This window comes from Helianthus annuus, chromosome 11, assembly GCF_002127325.2.
Source record: "Helianthus annuus cultivar XRQ/B chromosome 11, HanXRQr2.0-SUNRISE, whole genome shotgun sequence".
Lineage (NCBI taxonomy): Eukaryota > Viridiplantae > Streptophyta > Magnoliopsida > Asterales > Asteraceae > Helianthus > Helianthus annuus.
This window is the reverse complement of record NC_035443.2, coordinates 52,036,914-52,057,658: the sequence shown is the minus strand read 5'-3', so window position 1 is coordinate 52,057,658 and position 20,745 is coordinate 52,036,914. Positions and strand designations below refer to the sequence as shown.

The following is a 20,745-nucleotide window of genomic DNA, read 5'->3' as shown; positions in this document are numbered from 1 at the left end:
TGAACTTGCGCCTTTGGGTTTGTTTCGGTATTGCTTGGTAATGCGCCTGGTGGTCTTTCGGAAAAGTTTTGGGCTAGTTGACTTAATTGTTTTTCAATGTTTTGAATACTAGCTTGTTGATTTCTAAAATTTGATTCTAATTGTAGAAATCTTTCCGAGTTTTTCTTTTCAGTGTCGGAGATGAGGCGAGATACAGTATCTTCAAGCCTTTCTCGTCCACCTTGTTGTTGAGTGAAATTTTGTGACTCATTTCTTGGTTGTTGAAAGTTTGTTCGTTGGTTTTGTTGGTTACTACTATTGCCGGGTGCTCTCCAACCAAGGTTAGGATGATTCTGCCATCCTTGGTTGTAAGTGCCCGTTGGAGGACCCGACGGCCTAGGTCTATTGTCAATGTAGCTTACCGACTCTTGTTGATCGTCCGTTTCTTTCATACAACTCCAATTTTCATGTGGCCCACCACACCCTTCACAAGCCATAACCGAGACCGTTTTTGTCATTTCCAATTTTTTTATTTTTGAAGAAAGGGCTTCGATTTGGGCTTGAAAGGAAGTGTTTTCATCAACCTTATGGGCGCCCGGGGCAATAGATTTATTTCCTCGGGGAGTGTGCCATTGGAAATTGGTTTGAGCAATTTCCTCAATTTGGTTATATATTTCATGTGGGCGGCGATTACCTAAAAGTGTCTGCCTTGTGTGTGGCAACAACCCATTATAGAAAGTGGATACTTGTTGCCATATCGCAAGGCTGTGATGTGGACACTTTCGCAATAGCTCCTTGAACCTTTCCCAAGTTTCATATAAGGATTCCCCGTCCTCTTGTGAATATGTATTAATTTCAGTCATTAATTTAGCCGTTTTAGCGGGAGGGAAATACTTATATAGAAATTTTTGGGCTAGTTCATCCCAGGTGTTTACCGATCCAGCTGGGAGGGCGTTAAGCCAAGCTTTTGCTCGGTCTTTTAGTGAGAAAGGAAACATTCGAAGGCGGATGGCGTCATTTGATGCTCCATTGATCCGAAAGGTATCACATATTTCTAAGAAATTAGTAATATGTAGATGGGGATCCTCGTCCGCAAGCCCATGGAAGGTTGCGGAGTTTTGGAGCATTTGTATCAAATGCGGCCGAAGTTCGAAGTTATTGGCTTCAACATTCGGTGCATTGATAGCGGCGCCAAGGTTACCTACGGTGGGTCGTAGATAATCCATGAGAGTACGTTGATCCGCCATTGGGGGTGGATTTCCCGAAACTTTCTCTTGGTTTTTGGCTTTTAGTCTTTTTCTGAGAAAGCGTTCGGGTTCTTCTAGAGGTTCTTTTATGTCCTTATTAGAACTGGAGCTCATACACTACGTAGGGATGACGTCTGGTTCCAAGTCCTGCAATAAAAACAAAAAAGAATGCTGGTCAGAAGATTCACCACGGCCCCGTGTTCAGTGAACACGGCCCGTGGTCGGAGTTACAGTGATTGTTTTCCAGATCCCAGTTACTGGAGAGTTGGACACGGCCCCGTGTTGCACCGACACGGCCCCGTGGTCAGCCTTCTGTAACTTGGAAAACTAAAAACTGCCAGTAACAACACTGGGCACGGCCCGTGTTGTGCTCTGCAGAAGCTGAAAAACTTAAGAAAATCCTAAAAATTAAAAAGAAAAAAAATAAAAAGATGATTAGGCCGTTGATTCCTAACTTTCTTAAAATCCTTGTGTCCCCTGCAACGGCGCCAAAAACTTGATGCGTGCGAAGTGTAGTATATTTTTGATGTATATTTTAGCCCTTTTTACACTTTTAGCCAAGTTTTAAATTTATAAAACACGATATTTACTAACACTAAACACACATATGGGCAAGTGCACCCATCGTAGACGTAGTATAGTGTTAGTAAGATACCGAGGTCGTCCAAGGACACAAGAGCTTTTAGTACCGGTTTATCCTCAATGTCTAACCAAATCAAAACGTTAGAAAAGATTTTTAAACTAAGAAAATAAAAACTAACTAAATGCTGAAAAATAAATAAAAAAAACAGATAGACAAGATGAATCACTTGGATCCGACTCGTGTATTAGTATAATTTTTATTATTTTCGCACTTTTGCACTTGTTTAAGAGATTATCTTAGTTATTGTAGTAGGCCCCTCTTTTGAAGGCGACGTTACCCTCAACCCAGTAGTTTGAGTTAGCAAGGATACAATCCTAAAGGGTTGGATTATTGGAAGATAATGAATTAAGTTATTAATGCAAATTATGGTAGGCCCCGCTTTTGGCGGTGACGTTACCCTCGACTAAGTAGTCTGAGTCAGCAGGGATACAGTCCTAAATAGCCGGGTTATAGTATTAATAGTAGTTAACTTATGAGGGGGTCAAAGAGTTTGGATCCCCGCCATCCAATACCTATGGGCATTGAAGGAGATCCTACTAAATTTGACCTAGGTCCCTTGCAGGACCTCTAAACGCTGAACAAGGGCAAGACCCTTACCAAACCGTTCCCTTAACCCCCGACCAGGTAGCCAACATACCTCCATATAGACCGTGGAGATATGAATGGTGAAAATCTTTTATTTTATATAGACAGTAAAATAATGCCAAGACACCACGGACAAACGATAAGGAAAGATCACCTTCAACATAAGCAACTAGTTATTAAAGTCATTAATACAAAACCAAATAAAAAGTGCAAAAGATTAAAAATAAAAAGTATTATACTAAACACTTGTCTTTACCAAGTGATGTAAGAGAATTAGGCAAACATGGCCTTGATTGTCAAGAACTCTTACGATCAATCTTGGATCCCGAGACGACTCACACACTCTATGATGGACAATGGCTGATGGTGGTGGATGATGGTGTTGTGATGGTTGTGGGTGGTGGATGAAGTGTGAGAGAGGTGGTGTGCCAAGGGATGAGTTGCAATGAAGCCAAGCACTCATATTTATAGGCTGAACAGAAGACTGGGCACGGCCCCGTGTCCGTTGGACACGCCCCCGTGCCTGTCTGACACTCTCTCTCTTCATTAATTGTAATTCGCAATTACAATTAATGCGCCTGCTGTACTTTCACCACGCCCCCGTGTCCACTGGACACGGCCCCGTGGTGGGCAATAGAAGCTTCTATAGGTTTGTCTTTTCTGCTGCTTCTTGGGCACGGCCCCGTGTTGGCTGAGCACGGGGCGTGTTCAGTCTTCTGCCTTCTCTATTTTGCTTGGGAGGATGCTGTTGAGGGGTCGGGCAATCCACTTATGTTCCTTTTCTTGTATTTATGTTAGATTTAGCTGTCTTTTTGCTTCTTTTGTGAATTTAAGCTCATTTAATCCTGAAAATACAAAAGGAAGACAAAAATACTCTTTTCCAACATTAGTACTAAAAAGGGTTAGTTTTATGCCTCATTTGATGTAATTTATATGTTGCATTTTACACACATCAATACCCAACGAGAGTTCTGGAAAAATGCAAAGCTTGAAACTAAGGACAAAAAGACCTTAGCTATTACTTCATCAATAAGGGGAATTCCAGTGGTCATCACACCTCAAACCATTTCAGAGGTTTTTGAAATCAATGATCTTACACGTAAAAGCTCTTTCCCAAAAACAGAGTACCAAACTGATTTCATTGAGAGAGGGTATGAAGAAGAAATGAAAAATGATACTTTACAAAAGGGCAGTTTTCCACCTGCTCCAAGTTTTTTTATTCCATACCCTCCTCATGTGTGTGTCAAATAAAACAACAGCTTTTAATGAAATACTATTGAAAATCCAATACCTGGGCTATGCAATCATGGCTGAAGAAAATTTTAACTACTCTTAGGAGATTTTCAATGATATGGTTAAGAATGTTAATAAAAAAAATCATTTTTTTTGTTTCCAAGGTTTTTAAGTTTTTATCTTCAAAAGATATTTTCAAAGGATAATGTACATGTGCTTATCCAAGGAAATTCTATTCAAATAGACAGTCTAACTTCTGAAACATTCACAAGGCTGTCAAAACCTTCAAAAACACAAACAGAGGTACCTGAGCAGAATTTAGCAGCAACAACTGCTCCTCAGGCCCCTGCTGATGAGCCCACTACTCCTGGTGATCACAGAAGCACAACCCCTACTATGAAACCCACACCAAAAATCACCAAAAAGACTAAAAAGAAAACTATCCAAAAGCCCCCCAAACCCACTTAAAAGGTGACTCTGGAAGATGAGATCCCAGAGGTAACACCTGTGACAACACAAAAGTCACCTGAAACCACTGCTGCTACTTCCTCACAACAGATGGAAGAAAGATCTCAACCTGAGCCTAAAACTCATCCTGCATCCTCTCAAAAGGATCAGGGTGTATCAACAGGGACACCACAATATGAAGGAATGGATTCACTTGAATCTATCTTCGACAGCCCAGCTCTTGGGACAAATTCTCTTTCTACCCCTATCTTCACTGCACAACTCCCACTATCAATGATACCTCTGTTGGATGCACTTGATATAGCCCAGATAAAAATCAGTTCTTCTCAATCACCTGTCAATGAGAATATACCACAACAAGAGACTGAGTCTGGTGTCTCTATCTCTGCTAACCCACGAACAGTTGAGGAGGCTACACTGCAGGAATTAAAAGTAATTCTTGTCAGTAGTTCAAGTGGAGCAGCTACTACAGGTGTTGAACCCACTGGTTTACACCTGGACAGTAGTTTCATTAATGAGACTCCCTTGAAGGCAATTTCTTCTTTGGGAACCATAGTGACCACTGGTGTGTTTCCATTATACACTGGTGACCTTAAAATGGTAAGCTCTGCTGAAGAAAGAAGTCCCCAGTACCGAGAACAAGGGGCATTAGTGGATGATTTTTGGGAAACTTTTCCTAAGTCAACCACTGATACAACCACCACTGGTGGGAAATCAGATGATCCCATTAACTTGGGTGATGGTTTAAAATACAAAGAATTGACGGAGAGGGTTGATAAACTTGACACATCTGTTGCAGAAATCAAAACTATGCTGCAACAGTTGTTACAAGCTCAAAAGGCTACACCCACTGCTGCACCATCTGCAACATCTGCTCCATCTGCTGCTGAGCTATGTCATCTATTTCAACTCTGCTTCACAAACAAAGACAATATGCAGATCAACAGCATGAAGTTCAACTTCAAATGGTCAGAAATGTCATGGAAGTTAGGTACAAAGACACTCAAGCAGATATCTGTTGGTGCATTTATGTCTATTGCCTCCGTCAAGACAGATCGTTGCAGAAACAGTTTAATTCTAGCGCTTATATTGTAATATTTAGGGAAAAGGTAAGGTGGCATTTATGTAATTAATGAGAAGTCTCATTAAGCCCCTTGGCCTATAAATAGAGGACTTAGGGTTCTCATTTAGGAGTTTTGCACATTTTGGAACTTGGAGAGCCTTGGAGCTAGAGAGAGAGTCTAGAGAGAGAAAGTGCTCAAGGTGATTCGTGGTGCTTTGTACGTTTTCAGATTATCAATAGAATCACGTTTATAGTACGGTCTTGTGTTCGGTCACGTTCGTGTACGGATTCCGCACGTCACACGTTCGGTTCGCAATCGTTTCGGAGTTGAAAACCGGTCCTACAAGTGGTATCAGAGCAGGAGCTCGATTGCACGGATCAAACACATAATTTTGCGTGAGAAAACATCAGATTCAGATAAAAAATCGCATCAGATTTGTTAAATTTCTTCATTTTTTATCTCCTTCACGTTTCTAACTGAAAATCTCAAAATTAAACAGGTTTTTACGGTTAAAAATTGCTAATTTTTTTATATGTTGTGCAAAATCAGTTGATCTAAAAGCCTACAAATTTTCAGAACTTAATTCTTAGCAGATTGTGAGATATTGGAGATTTTGTGTTCGAAAAGTTGGAAAAATGTTTGCTGTTACTGTTGTCATTGTTTTTGGTGTTCACCGATCGGATGGCAATCCGATCGGATGACCACCCGATCCGTTACATTTCACTAAACGTTTGACTTTGTTGACCCACCCGATCGGATCCCAATCCGATTCAAGGGACTTTGTTTGTTCAAAAGTTTAAAGTGCAAAGAATCGAGTGGCATACCACCCGATCCTAATCATTTCATTTTGTTTGTGATACAGGTGATTGTCAAAGTATCAGATCTTCACCCGATCGGACAGCATACCACCCGATCGGACAGCATCTCACCCGATCGGACAACATCTCACCCAATCGGACAGCTTCTCACTCGATCGGATCTCCACCAGATCCAAGGAACACTGTCACTCGATCGGATCACCACCCGATCCGCTATCACCCGATCTTTGTTACTGTTGACTTTGTTTGACCCTCACTCGATTGGATACCCGTCCGATCCAGGTGTTTGATATTGTTTGAACTGATCGTGTTTATTCGTTTCAGGTAATTCAAGGAGATAACATCATGGCTGAAGAGTTTTACAATACGTTCTACAAAGCTTTCACATCAGAATCATCGAAAACTTCAACCGTCACACCGAAATCAATAACAAAAACAATCAATGATAACAAAAAACATGATAACTTCTATGGAACCTATTCGAAACCACCTAAGCTTAAGAATATAGAGGATTATACTTGGTGGAAAGAAAGATTCCTGAACTGGACCAAGGCATATGCTCACGAGAGTTGGTTCTGCTTAGAGTTTGGATACAGTCGACCGATCAATGACAAGCATAAAGAAATACATCTCAATGATCTTTCCGATGAAGACAAACGGAAATTCTCATATGAGCAGAAGATGATAGCATTGATTCAACAATCTATCCGAGATGATATATTTTCATTGTTAAATCATGATGGGTCATCAAAATCGGTTTGGGAAGCATTAAGGGTTAAAGCTGAGGGTGGTAAACAAATTAAAAAGAATAAAATTGCTTTACTTAAAAAAGAATTTGATTTGTTTGATAGTTTAAAGGGAGAGACAGTGAGGCAAATGATTGAACGTTTTTGCCATTTAAAAATTGAGTTAGATAGATTTGGGATTGTGTAAACGAGAGAAGAAGTGATTGACAAAATAATTGAAGCATTACCACGAGCTGATCAGTGGCAAACGTTTGTTTTTATTTTGAAAAATGATGTTTTATATGATACGATTACTCTCGATGTGTTAATTGAAAAGATTGAAACTCATGAGCTTGAATTGCAGAAACAGAGCAAGATGAGCAGTTCTTCACATCAACAGAATGTTGGTCTTTATTACAAAGGTAGCACCCCTTCGGTGAAAGTTGGTGAATCACCAAAGACAACAGTTAGTGTTGAAAAGACAAAAGAACCACAGAAAGGCTCATTAAGCTACAATCTAGGATATCATTCATCTTCTTCAAAAGCAAACCCTGAAGAACCTGAAGAAATTCTCTGCAACATCGCTTTGAAACTGAAGAATTCTCCGGCTATGAGCATCAATGCAACAAAACAACAAATGAGTTTTCTAGGATCCGTGTTAGAGTCATACGAAGGTCTAGTATCTGGAAAAATTAGAAACTCAGAGTTGAAAAAAAAAGACTATGACCAGATTGATCCAGCAGAAATGGAACTCATTGACATACGATGGTGTTTAGCAAGTTGCATTTGAAGAGCTCAGAGGTATATGGAGATTACTAGGAAGCAGTCAATAGGTGGTCCGTCAACAAAGCGGGGATTCGATAAATCCAAAGTGACCTGCTTCAAATGTAAGCAAAAAGGTCATTTTAAAAGAGAATGCAAAAATTATGAAGTTGACGAAACTGAGAAACCTTTCAATGATGATTATTACCGAAAGGCAATTCACCACCGTAGCAAAGAAGAGCCGAAACTGATTGAAAATAATCCCAAAGAGAAGTCAAGAGCATGTGCAGTAATCCATGATGATGAAGGGTTTGACTGGAGCGAGTTTCTTCCAGAAGATGATATTGTTAATGATCGGTTCACAGCTCATGGCAGAACTATATCATCAAAGAATAAACATCCTGCTTTTGTTATTGAAATCAAGGAGAAATCTCGAGAAGAAATTCTGAAAGAGAAAACCGAAAGAGAAAGATTCTTTGCTGGTTGCAGAATTGAGAAAATGCACGAAGAATACGAAGATGCAAAGTACTGTGGAAGATACGACAAGAAGAGAGATTGCTATGTCAACAAAAATGGTGATCCTGTCGTTCACAGAAAAGATGTGGTTTTCAATGATGTTCTTGCAGTAATTCCTCTGTCCGGCGAATACTATTCAAATGTTGCAAAAGATAAAATTTATCTGAAAAGGTTGGACAAGATAATTCATGACGCGATGACCGCGAGTTTGAAAAAGAGGGATGAAGAAAGAATGAAGAAGAATGTTGAGAATTTGATTGATGATTTGAAGAAGGTTGCTGAGGAAGTCAAAGTTGAAGCTGTTAAAGAGGAAGATGTGAAGATAGCTGAGGAAGAGAAAGAAAATAAAGACAAAGCAGTTGGTGAAGAAGCTATTACTAAAAGAACAGCAGGTGAGTACAGAAGAGATAAAGAAGAAAAAAGAAGAAGAAAGATGCTGATCAGACAGAGACAGCAGAAAAGTCTAAGTACTAATCACTAAGGTAAAATCTGATTATGAAATCTTAAATGAAACTGCTGAACAGTGCAAGAAATGCATGGAAACGTGTAGTGCTTGTACTGAAAAAATGAAAAGTTCAGAACAAGAAATCTAGAATTTAATAAAATCGAAGAAGTTTTCAAAAATAAATGCAAAGAAATGTTAGAAAATGAAAAAGTTTTAAAAGAAAATGACGAAAAACTAACACAAAAATGAAAGCTTTTGGAAAAAGAAAATGAAATGTTGAAAGAAAAGGTTTCGAAAATGACAGAAGAGTGTTTACAAAAAGAAAATGCTTTTCAAGAAATGAAAAAGGAATACGATTCAATAAAATTGGCTTACCATATTACAAAACAATCATATGAAGATGTGAAGAGTCAAATGAAACTTGTTCAATCTAGATTGAGATACTGTTATGAAACAACTGATACGCTAAAGAGACAATATTCAATAAAGCAACAAGTTGTTAATTCTTATATTGAGGATGTTGCTAAGTTGAAGCGTTAAATAGCCGATTTAGAACAGGATAACAACAAGTTAAAAAGTTATCATGCGTCATCATATGTGCTTGAAAGAATTTTCAACATAAAACCGGGTGATGATGATTCTGAGAAAAACAAAAAGGGTATTGGTTTTGAGTATCATCAAGTTCCTCCACCAGAAAAGTTTGCATTTTATGATGATGAGAAAGTCGAAAAAGCTTTCAACATGGTTGATCAATTTCCAGATAACATTGACATAACCTATTCCAAATCTGATGATTCAAGTGATTCAGAGGTGGTAGGTAAGGTCGTTGAAAGTGTGTTGAAAGAAGAGTCAGTTGAAACAGGTAAATCTGAATCACACGATGAAAATGAAGGTAGTTTTCATGAAGAATATCTGAAAAACTCAAAATATGAGAAAAATTTGAATGATGATTCAAAAGGATTGGTTTATACCATAATTGGATCGGACAAATTATTCATAGATATTGTATTCCTGATTCAGAATGTGATTTAAGAAAAGATTGACAAAGTTTTCAAGATGGTTGAAATCGAAAAATCTGAGATTCCAAAGTTTGCTGGAAAAAGTCACAAAACTTTTTATAACAAACCTGGTTTCAAAAAGAAAAATATGAAGGCTGGGTTGGGTTATAAAAAGAAACAAAATTGGAAGAAAAATGAAACGCCAAATTATCAGACAAAGATGAATTTTGTTCACGGAACAAGTTCCGAAGAAGAGAAAGAACTCCAATTTAGACGACAGTCTAATGAAGAGTTCTACGCTCATAAAAAGCAACAACAACAGGTAAAAGATGTGTCCAAGAGAACATGCTTCAAATATGATCAAACAGGACATCTTGCTCGTAAGTGTCCAAATCTGAAACCTGTTGATGTTGAGAAAAAGAAATCTGATGTTGAAAAACAGAAATCTGAGGATGTGAAACAAAAGTCAACCAGATTTGATTCAAAACAAACTTGGAGGTACAACACAAACAAGTTTGCTTCGAATCAAACTTGGAAATCAAACCCTAATAGGTTCGATTCAAGACAAACCTGGAATTCTCACACACCCAAATTAAGAACAACACAAAGTTGGAAAACAATTGTTGACGCAACGAAACCAAATCAGTTTTGGAAAACAAAAGTTGTTGAAAATCAAAATGTTCACAAAGATTCACATTTTTACAAAAGAGGTGCTCCAAAAGGTCAAATATGGATAGTTAAGAAACAAATGACTTCGGTAAATGAAGAAAAAGATGATGAAATTGAAAAAGTCTTTGTACAAAATGACAAAGATTTTCGGAAGTTGAATGAAACTTATTGTGTTGAAATGCCTAAGGTTAAACAGACCTGGGCTAATTTGTTCAAGTAATTGAGTAATTTGAATGTGCAGGTGCTTCAGAACGAGGATGAAAGTCAAATCAACGAAGGAAGCAGCCTGGCACGAGAAAAAGAGGCTGCTGAACCCTGCGACTGGTAAACAGGGAGTTTGTTTGATTTCTGTACATAAATAAACCATATTTCAAAAATCCTAAAAATTGAAAAATTTAAAAACCAAAAATATGTTATTATTTTGTCAAAAATTTGAAAAATCAAAAATATGTTTGTTTTTAAATTTTGTAAAAAATCAAAAATTCAAAAAATATGTTGATTGAATACGCCGAAACCCTCACGGCTAAACAAACATGATTAAATTCACAAGATTGAAAACGGTTTTCAAACTGTAAAATATCAATGTGTTGTAAATCATGGGGGTACATTATATTTTCTTCAAAAACAGAGCATGAAATGCAAAAAATGGATAGCGAGACAAAGCTATCAGTATCAGGTTGTCAAATTTTCTTTAAATGTTTTGAATTTTAGGGGGAGTAAGAATATGTCAGAAAATCCAAAAACATTTGAAAATTTGAAAAAGCCAAAAACATGATAAAATTCAAAAATGAGTTTTGTGTAAAAAGAGGAAATGATAGTACATCAGTAGACAATCATAGTACGCTAAAGAAATGGAAAGTCAAATGTGATAAACGATCTCACTGATGATATGCGAGTAGGTTTTTACACGCTTAGTATATTGTTTTCGAGATATAAACCTAAATATCAATACTTGCTTATCTCGTGGGGAACATCTCTCGGATATATGGGTAACCCCCGAAATCTTGTTTGAGAGATTGCCTGATTCTGAGATACTATGTCTTTATACTGTTTGACATCTGGGGTATTATACCTGGTCTTCTGATATTGCGGAAGCAATGGCCTAGACCTCGTATAATAATTTATACGCTTTTTAAAGCTTACCCTCTGATAAAAATTGAAAAAATATCGAAAGATATGAATCAATTGCAGTTGAAGAAAAGATTCCCTAAAGGGAACACACTTAAAGTCGAGCCTTCATCTCTTTGACTGAACGGAAGTTCATACCTGAGCTCTCAAGGTCTCGCACTAACCCAGAATACAGATATCAAATTGGTATATTCACCTGTAAGACTAAATCTAGGGAATTTTGATACGGGAGTATATTCTGAGGTGGGACACGCGAATAAGTTTAAGTTCTTAAAATACTAATTCAGTATCTCGAATCAATTCAACTTTGTGTGAAAATTTAAGTGGATTAGTATACTGACAATTTAAATGAATCGTTTAGAACTTTAAGTGTTTAAAGCTCAACGGTGCTAGTGATTTGTCATAAACTGATATGATCCTCTGACACGAACTCAAACAAAAATATTGTCTGTAAATATGTTTGTAAATATTTCTTTATTGCTTTATGTTTCAGAAAAATACAAAAAGATTTTGATTTCTACTTTATTTTCGACAACCGATGTCTGAGAGCTGAGTTTCAAAATCTAAGTATGCTGAACGTGTTTCTGAAAATAAGACAAGTTCATTAAGTTGAAACTTGAAGTTTTTAATAAAAAATCAACAAGTTCATTAAGTTGAAACTTGAAGTTTTTAATCAAAAATCAAAAACATTTGTGATATCTCCAAGGTCATTAATTTAGACTTGGATGATTAACTGTGAGGGATTTGGATGCTTAAATTGTTAAAATCTGTTGTAAAGAGCAGGGCCGGCTCCACAGGCTTGGTAAGCTAGGTACGGGCCTAGGGCCACCAAAAAATTAGGGCCTCCGAATTTTTAGAAATTTATATATATATTTATATGTATTAGACCCAAATAAATACGTTTATTTCAAAACGAAACAGGTTTTTCATTGAAGGAGTTCAAAATAAATATTGTTTGGCAAAAAAAGGCCAAGTTTCAAAGCCCATTTCACCTTGATTTCCAGCTATTACAACACAACCACCATCGACCTAATCATCATTATTTAGCGGCCTAAAGCCCCAAAATACAGCCGCAATCATCGTTCCCAATTCCCATAGCAACCTGCTTTCAATTTCTAGGCTATCGGCTATCACTAGCCGAAAAAAGTAAGGGTGATCACCCATGGCGTCGGGATTGGAGGAGAGTTTGTCGGTGAAGTTAGGCCCCCATTTTATAGTTTGCTTAGGATCTCCAAAAACGTAGGAACGACCCTGGTAAAGAGCTTGGTTTCGATGTTGGATTCTTAAATACTTCCAAATCTATGAAGATTGTTGATAGGGGAGAGAATCAAGGAATCCTGGATATATTCAAATTATTATATTTAGAGCCAGGATCTTGATTTAAAAAAAAATTAAAGGAGCCACGTAACGATTCCTGGACAACTGAAAATGCTTTCACTATAAAAATATTTAGCATATGTTGAGAGAGCCAGGTTATCAATCCTGGACATTCAAAACATTTTTACTTATAAATGTTTGAGTCTTTGCAGATGAAAGTGTGACACTCGGCTTTCCAGGCCGTACCGTACAATTGTAGCACGAATTGTGAATAGGTAACAGGGCTAAATTTTATTGGTTATGATGTTTATATGTAAAAGTTAATGTGTTGGTAAAATTAAATTTTGATAAAAATTATGTTAGTAACGGTAAGATAAGCGCTTATCGCGTAACGATTAAAATGCGAAACAAATATCGGTGACCAACCGGACAGTGTTAAAATCCTAAAAATAGTCTGTTATGATTAGAATAATAATTTTAAACATATTTGTGAGGAAAAATAAATTAAAACGCTAAGAAACTCTATTTTTTCGAGTTTAAGTGCGTACCGCGCGATGCAGCATGTATACCGACAAAATACTGTCAACACAGCCCGTCAAGATGCTCCTTTCTCGATCCATGAGATAGAACAATCATTTGGCACAGTACCAGTTATCGAAGACGTGATCAGAGATGTCCCTATATTTGGAGGACCTTTTAGTATTGCACCAGCAGTGGATGCCACTATTGTTACAGCTCGACCGTTAGAGCCGTCTGTTGCTCCACCTGCTACGGTGATCGAGCCTGTTGCTGAGGTCCCTCAACCTTTTTTGTCAGGGTCACCTTTACCTGTCATTGGGTCACACGCATCTTCTACGCCTCTATTATTGTATTATCACCGCAGAAAGAGAGTTAGGCCTGCTGAAGAGGTAGCTTGTACGTCACAAGCTGAGACTGCATCTGCTTCTAAGAAGCAGAAAGGAGTTTGGGTGGATCGATGTGCCATTATGACCGACAGTTCGCTGCCATGCGTGAAGAGCTGGAAACGACTAAGGGTAAACTGAAGGACCTTGAGGGGCAAATCGACTGGTACAATGAGATGAAGGAATTAGATGACAGCGCGATGGATCAGATGCATTGGAGGATCGTGGATTTGGAGGAGTTGGTTAGGAAGATGCTAGAGTTCATAGGGATGAAGCGTTAGATGTTGTTTATGCTTGTTGGTGGTTGTTTGTTTTTTATTGTTGTGTCTGGATACTCTTTTTGATGCATTTCTTTTGGAGGCCTGCGCGCCAATTCTATTTTGTGATATTAGGTAGAAATTTTGTGAAAAACTTGTTATGGGTGTCGATGTAGACATACCAATGATAGATATCATGTACCAAAAGACAAGTTGATAATTTCTATGGTAATATCAAATGATTAACTTTTGGTTTAAAAATTGTTCTCATTAATATGTGGATATTATACATGCCCAATGTTTGGTCCACTAATATCTAATGATTGAATTATTTTTATTTTGGTTATCGTCTCATGTGATTATTATTGTTATAAATAATAGAAACAACGAAAATGCCGCCAAAAGCAAAACCGGATACTGGACTACCTGCCACCCCAGAGGAGTTGGGACGACTCATAACCCAACAAGTTAATACTGCCTTGGAACAGCGTGATGCTAACCAAAATGACGGTCAGAAACGTGAATGTGATACCCATGGGTAGGATCTTGGTGGGACACAGATTAGAAACCCTTCAGGTAAAATAATGATCGGAAAGTTTTGGTTGTTCATTTGTCATGATCTCATTGGAACGTATTCCTGATTTCTAATAACTATATGAACAGTGCACCGGAGCGTACACAAAACAATCCAGGGTTGTAGCCCAAGATCATTCACCGGTGTCCTATGCAATGATGTGACCTCGATATGCGTGATATCAGGCTGTCAGAATGAGTCAGTTATTCGAGTGTTTCAGCGATCTGAACCTGGAATTGGAAATTCAAAGAAGCGCAAACCCGAGAGCTCCAAGAAGACTCCCGAAGTTGGAAGTAGGAAGAAACGCAAATTGGAGAAAGCAAGTGCAGCTAACCCTCAAGAGTCAGGAAAGGTTAAGGACGGCGATGGACAGGAGAAGTGCGCCAGATGTAGCCGAACCGGACATGTGACTTCCCAGTGTTACGCTAAGAGTACATTGGATGGAGCTGCGCTTGAAGGATGCTTTACATGCGGTGGACAAGGACACTACAAAAGAGAATGCCCGAATTCGAAAGGACAGGACGTTAAGAGTAATTCCGTTAGGACAAGTGTCAGGAAGGCAAGTGAGAGCCCTGCTACTGTTACCGGTATGTTTCGAATCAAAAGCCAATCTATGTTCATACTTATATTGCTAAAGCTGACTTGAGTTTCGTTCAAGAAACTATGAACCATTGTTGTGTTCACCTATAAGTAAGCCAAGTATGAAGTGTCCGATAGAACTAATAGTTGGTAAATTGAAAGAAACTAGCGAGATCGTTTGTAGTTATAGTATTTAGTTAGGCGATTGTAGTTCTAGACATTGGGTTATCATCAGTGGAACTGAGAAGCTTTGACGAAAATGCAAGAATGAATTCACTTTCTAAGGACGGAATGGGGACTATCTCTCGAAGAAGCTAGTTAGAATATTTCATCCCGATAACAATGGAAAGGCGGAAGCGGTTCGCGGGGATCATTCGAGTCAAGTGTTGAGTGTTAATAGTCGAGAGTGGTCAGTTTTGTGAGGATGTTGAGTTGTTGCGAAAGGATTATCCAGCGTTTGCAGTGAACGTGATGGATGCGAAGACCGAATGTAGGAACGTCGGAGAGATTTCTATCAAACGCAACTATCCGGAAGTCTTCCTAAAAAGACTTACCTGGATCTTCCCTGCGAGATGGATCGAACCTCGAATCGATCTGACTCACGATGCTGCGCCCAATTGCACAGTCTTCTTACAGATTAAGCACTGTCTGAAGTGATAGAAATGACGAGATAGTTCTAAGAGCTTTTGGACAAGGAATTCATTCGATCAAGTTTATCGCCATGAGATGCATCTGCCTTGGGGGAACCTCGATTTGAATCTCCTTGATGTAGAGTTACGAATTTTGGACCCTGGAAAGGGTGGAGAGTATTGAGATGAGAGTATAGGAATCGAGAACGTGTGCAATATAGATCTACAAGGATTCTTCCGGAGAATCCAAGTTTCTCGCAGAAACTATGAGACTATATTCAATAGATTCGTTTTGTTATTTTATTTAGTGCGAAAATAAAACCTGTAAAGTAAAAATTTCGGGGACGAAATTTCCTAAACAGGGGGAGACTGTGACACCCGGCTTTTCAGGCCGTACCGTACAATTGTAGCACGTATTGTGAATAGGTAACAGGGCTAAATTTTATTGGTTATGATGTTTATATGTAAAATTTAATGTGTTGGTAAAATTAAATTTTGATAAAAATTATGTTAGTAACGATAAGATAAGCGCTTATCGTGTAACGATTAAAATGCGAAACGAACATCGGTGACCAACCGGACAGTGTTAAAATCCTAAAAATAGTCTGTTATGATTAGAATAATAATTTTAAACATATTTGTGAGGAAAAATAAATTAAAACGCTAAGAAACTCTATTTTTCGAGTTTAAGCGCGTACCGCGCGATGCAGCGTGTATACCGACAAAATACTGTCAACACAGCCTGTCAAGACGACTCAAAATCATTTTAGCAATAATTTGATAAGTTTATTCTTATAAAATGACAAAAATAAATAAAAACGCTTAAATTCCTACTTTTGCGATTTTTAACGTATACCGCGCAGCATAGTGCGCATACTGCCAAATACCGACAACGAAGCCAGTCCAAGTAAACAAAATATTATTCAATAATATTTTGGTGAGTTTATTTTTATAGAGTGATAAAAATAATTTAAAACGCACTAAAACGGGATTAAAATTCCAGATAAAATACCCGGTATCCAGTAAAATACCTGCTTTTACACAATATTATAATATATATGTGTATGTATATATAATGTTTGAGAGAGAGAGGATCGGTGGCGGCCCTATGGGGTGCCCACCTTTTTCTTTCACCTTCCAATGTGACATGTGTTGGTTATTGGAACAAGGGTTAATCATTTTATGCATTTAAACACTCAAATATGCTCCATACACCATCAAGACCCATCTCACTACTCTCTCTCTAAAAGCTACGGCCGAACACCCCATGAACAACACCCACTTTCATTTTCAAACTAAATCTTGAAGAATCATATCCATTCCAAGGTGTTTTCAATCTAGTATGAAGGTTCAAAGGTGATTTCAAGAAGATCCAAGCAAGAACAACCTTCATATCATCATCTATTCTCAAAAACCCATCTAAAAATCTTGAAGGTATAAACTTGTTTTTAAATCATGTTCTTGATTCATAGTGATGATGGAGATATTGGACGGTTTCTCTTGAACTTGGAATAAATCACAAAACTTGTATTTTAACAAAGAATGAGAGTTAAATCAAAGAAAAGTGAGTGTGTATAAGTATGTACATATGGCCGAAAGTTTATGAGTGTGTGTGTATTTTGTTGTGTTTTAATTTTGTTAAATGATTCTTATTTGATTTGATCTTGAAAGAAGGTTACATGCATGTGTTGAAAATGTGTCAAAAAAGAATGTTCTTGAAAAGAACTCTATGATTTGAAATAAATATATTAAAAAGTAAAATCTTGGAAGTATATGCATATGTGTATATGTGTCGTGTATGTATATATGTATATGTACACATGCATGTAAATTTTAATGATTAAAAGATTTAAATATCTAAGAAAGAGTATGTCTTGCATTTGTAAGTAATGATTTTGTGATGATCATAAAAATGTTAGAATGTTTGAATATGAGAAACATGAAATAAATGAAGATCTAAGTGCATTCAAGTTCATACAAAATGATTAAAATATGTTGCGAGTGCATTAGATGCACTAACTAGATCATGCATGAAGATAAATGTTTATAAAAAGGTTATTTGAGCATGATTTAATAAAAATCAGTTTTGGACAGATTATAAACACTAAAATAAAGTTATTTTAAAGTGTTTAGTGACATATAACTTGGTCATAATGTTTGCTAGCTTTCCATGTTGTACTTGGTGCATTAAAAGTGGTAAAATACGTGAAATCGCATGATTTATGTGACTTACACAAAAACTGCACTAATCTGATTATAATCACTACTTTAATCAGTAAATAATATGTATTGTGTTAAAATATCAAGTCGTTTCGAGTTGGGATGATTATAGTAACGTTTAACGCAAAACTATGCGTTAAAACGGTCAAAAATCGGCTTTTCGAATGATTTTTGTAAAACTGATTTAAATAAGTAAATAAACTGATGTTTTTAGTTTAAAAACAAGTATTTTAACTAATTTTAAGTTTACTTGGTGATTGGATGGTCATACGTGACTTCCGAAGCCCGAAAACGTTACCGAATCGTTAAAATACGCATTTTTTTCGATGAACATTAGTATGGGTAAATTTTGAGTGAACCTTATGTGATAAAATGTGTTAAGTGATTTAAACATGTAAATGTGATACTATGTTAAGTGTTAACTTGATAGTGGGAAATTTAGACTATAAATGTATACTTGTGCGTTTTGTGCGGTAGAAACGGTAAAAATTGCGTTAAATGTGAAACTTGTTTGTCGAGCATGAAATTTGATATATATATATAAGATATTTTATGTATATTTGATTAAAAAATAACAAATTAGATAAGTTAACAAGATTTCGTGAGTGTTGATGACAAATTGTATGAACGCATATGCATATATATTACGACGCACAAATCGTAGATATATTGCGTATAAACGGGAGAGTTAATGGAATTACACAATAACGGTCACCAATAGAATCGTTCAAATCGCAAAATCATATATATATATATATATACATATATATATATATGGATTCATATATATATTCACATGCCAACATAATAAAAAATGACAACTTTTCGAGAAAATCTCAAAGTTATGTGATAATTCTAAGAAACGGAGAAAGTTAGGATTTTGTGTTAAATATGTATATTGATTTAGAATTGTTCCTATATTAGGACGTATATAAAAATCAATCTATGGGATTGCGGTATTAAAATACGCACCCAAAGGTGAGTGTCACTAAACCCCTCTTTTTACTGTTTTGTATATATTTTGGGGGTGGAACACGTTGTTAAAAGGGTTTAATAATGTTTTCGAAATAAAACATACCTTTTACTATAAAATATATATTTTCGCTGAAAATATATGAAATTTGATAAGTTATACGTTTCAAAGTAAAACATTTTTGATGAATAAATATTGGATGTACGGTTTTTCTTAAGTGATACAGGATCGTACAGTTGGGGTACGGATGCCGGCCTGGGTCTCGAATGATGGAGATTCAGGGGATTCGTACACATCGTATATTAAATTGTCATATTAGTAGGATATATATATTGTACGTGAGGCAGACATCATATTGTTCTTCGAGAAAGAACCCTACGCCCATGATGTCGTTTAATCAGTTTAAGTATTGCACGCGAGGAATTGTTGGTAGATCTGTCAGGTTGATAACCCCGTCGTGACCCGTCGCCCCGTGTCAATGCCAAACGACGAATTAATATTCTGTTCATTGTCTAGTTTTGATTATCCCTGCATGGTTAATATATAGTTCGTATCGTCTAGCTAACATACGAGTCTGAAAATTGACGCTATAATTTAATATACAAAACATGGGCAGTATTACTATTGTCGGAGTAATGACCCGATGGAAGGCCCATGGATTTTATCAAAGGAGTAAAATGGACTTTCGAAAATTACATGGATGTTTTCAAATAAACACCTAATCAGAAAGTTTTCCTTGGAATAAAATTTGTTAGTAAACGAATAAGTGAACTCACCTTCCTTTGTGTTGACACTTGATTTTAACGTGTTCTACAGGTACTTGAATTCGGCTTCGGGAAATCATGGCGTATCTTGTGTTCGAATGATGCATGTTGTTTGTTTAAAAATGTTGGACAACTTTTAAACTTTCTGGGACTTTTGTTATAAGATCCGCGAGGTTCAAAGACATCTTAACTATGTAACTGTGTCGTGACTTAAAACGTAACGTTTAATAACTTATGTTTAATACAAACCAATATGTCCAACAATAAAATGCATCGCTCGATAAGATATAAATGGGCACTAACTTCCGTCTCCACTACGTTTAAATATTCCGCTGCGACGTTTTTGGGGTGTTACAGAAAGTACCAGACTACGATCCCGATAGCTGAGTCTAAGGGGGAGTCTGAAGACGAGCTCAACACAAGGGGGAGCGTGCATTCAAGGAGCCAGGTAATTATCCTGTAGGAGCTTGTATCTGGAAAGCCAGGTGTCAATCCCTAAAGCACGGAAGCTTGACGAAAGGGGGAGCCTGAAGAAAGAGTCTACCGAAAGGGGGAGAAGCTGAAGCTGAAGACAGATCCACGGGGATTCTGTTCGAGCAAGGAGGAGTCTATGTTGCTGAAGATGTGCTAAAGTTTCAAGAAGACTCAGAGAGAGAGAGAGAGAGAGAGAGAGAGAGAGAGAGAGAGAGAAAGACAAGACGCTACGAGATTGACTACGATAATATCCAAGGGGGAGTCTGTTGGTGCATTTATGTCTATCGCCTCCGTCAAGACAGATCGTAGCAGAAACAGTTTAATTCTAGTGCTTATATTGTAATATTTAGGGAAAAGGCAAGGTGGCATTTATGTAATTGATGAGAAGTCTCATTAAGCCCCTTGGCCTATAAATATAGGACTTAGGGTTCTCATTTAGGACTTTTGCACATTTTGGAACTTGGAGAGCCTTGGAGCTAGAGAGAGAGTCTAGAGAGAGAAAGTGCTCAAGGTGATTCGTGGTGCTTTGTACGTTTTCAGATTATCAATAGAATCACGTTTATGGTATGGTCTTGTGTTCGGTCACGTTCGTGTACGGATTCCGCACGTCACACGTTCGGTTCGCAATCGTTTCGGAGTGGAAAACCGGTCCTACAATATCAAAGCCATTAAAGCTCATCTGCTTCAAACTACTGGCACTGCTCCTCCTTCAATCATCTATGTTGAAAATCCTGATGATGTCAAAAAGGGGGAGAAAACTAAAGGGAAGAAGGCAA

At 37.3% G+C, this 20,745-nt stretch overlaps 1 non-coding gene across 1 annotated transcript; it reads left to right on the top strand.

Annotated features, from left to right (window-relative positions):
• The first annotated feature begins 741 nt into the window (after positions 1-741).
• Positions 742-848, top strand: LOC118484474. The gene has a single exon (XR_004873585.1). It is a non-coding gene; the product is annotated as a small nucleolar RNA R71 (small nucleolar RNA).
• Positions 849-20,745: the final 19,897 nt, after the last annotated feature.